Below are 1,705 nucleotides of genomic sequence, written 5' to 3'. Positions count from 1 at the left end.
TCAATAATCCCACTTTGTGAAGCAGTGCCTTTCCCTAAAAAAGGAAACACACTTGTCTTCACGTGCCCCCTTCAGTGTTGTCAGGATCTCGGCTGAATGTTTCCATTGTTATAGTCAGTCACTACACGAGTTCATGATCCACTTCAGTGAAATATACTTGCATAATTTGAGTCATGGGCTCTTCCCTTCAAGAGACTGAACAAGTTCAGCGAGAAAACTCTGTTTATTTCTAGCCCCGGATCTAGGATAAGATGAGTTGAACGGCTCACTTATTAGTGCCGCTCGCTCACTGGATGCCAGTGCGTCAAAACGAGGCACTGTGACCATCAGCCTGTTCTGTGCCTTCCTGCAGTACATCTGCTGAACGACATCAGATTATCAGAGCTCCGCTTTTTTCACATTGAAACACAAGGCGATAATATGAACTGTTTCGAAACATGGGGAAGGCAACTTTGCAGCTGGAGTTGGTTATGGAGTCAACGACCGACACAAGAGTGTGTACAAGTCAGGTGACAAGGTTTCCTGCCAGAATCGGTCCAGTGATCCTTTCCGTCCGTCTATCAGGACAATGACAGCAGATACACGGGAAACTACTACCGCAAATCCATCTCCAATCATATCACCTTTCTGAGTTGGAAGTATCTCGCTGATCCTTCAGTGTCGCTGAGTGTAAATACTGGAACTCCCCCCATCGGTATCATGGCTGTATGTCCGTGCTGAGGAGCTGAAAGGTTCAGGAAAGTAACTCATCCCATCCATCACTCGGGTAATTCGGGATGTGCCCTGAATCCTATCCCATTGAGTGACGGCTATATTCCAGGAAAACGTTTCTAAAAGCTGAAGGTTCCTCTCAGACACCTGCAATCATTTGGAAATAAGTTGAGAAGTGGAGCAGGACAGTGAAATAAAGTGATCGGCAATGATGGCTGGGAGGCATGAGGCAGGAAGTGAGCGTGGAACTGGTGGTGCAAGACTCAGTGTCAGTGTTAATCGTTCAACTTTTACTGCCCAATGTTAACAATTACTTACACATTATACCTCGTTAAATCTCCACAATGACCTTGTTCCTGTTGTTGAGATCCCCTCTGTGTGTATTAACGTGATTCATGGGCACGGAGAGGATAAACACATCCTCTTTCTCCTGTCAGTTTAAACAGGTGAAGGTATCAGTTTGAAATGAATGCAAAGGGAAATTACCTTTTTCTGTGCCTTTTCAGTGGAGAATGTTCAGCTGTAAACTCTCTGTATTTGTAAATTAGAGGACTGATTGCAATTCTCCGTGAGCAACATTGATCCGAAAACACATTTCCAAGTACTGTGACGAAGTGGTTAACCAACTTCACATATGGATGAGTAAATACCCGAAATGTGCGGCGCCGTGGCCTAGTTGGTTAAAGCGCCTGTCTAGTAAGCAGGCGATCCTGGGTTCAATTCCCAGCGGTGCCTGTTTGTTGCATTCGTATTTGGTCTTGGTGTTTCAACTGTTCACAAATGCCGTGTCATCCAAGTCTCAACCGTGTCTTTTTGGACATTCACCCTTTTATGATTTGGAGATCCAGGTTAAGTTACAACAGTGATTTTTTTTTAGTTACGAACTATTAATTAAGTCTGTGGTTTCTTTCCGTTATTCCACAAGCACTTCTGCTTCTTATCCTCTTTTTTCCCCCTCCTTCATTCCCAGTTTGGTAGGAATAACGAGATTACG

The 1,705-nt window shown here is 44.3% G+C and overlaps 1 non-coding gene across 1 annotated transcript; it reads left to right on the top strand.

The window, feature by feature from the left end:
* The first annotated feature begins 1,372 nt into the window (after window positions 1-1,372).
* On the top strand, window positions 1,373-1,446 carry trnat-agu (transfer RNA threonine (anticodon AGU)). The gene has a single exon. It is a non-coding gene; the product is annotated as a tRNA-Thr (tRNA).
* Window positions 1,447-1,705: the final 259 nt, after the last annotated feature.

The sequence above is a fragment of the Chiloscyllium plagiosum genome, unplaced genomic scaffold (genome assembly GCF_037043375.1).
Source record: "Chiloscyllium plagiosum isolate Xiang-an unplaced genomic scaffold, Cpla_swu_hap1 HiC_scaffold_39, whole genome shotgun sequence".
NCBI lineage: Eukaryota > Metazoa > Chordata > Chondrichthyes > Orectolobiformes > Hemiscylliidae > Chiloscyllium > Chiloscyllium plagiosum.
This window is presented reverse-complemented; position numbering and strand designations above follow the sequence as displayed.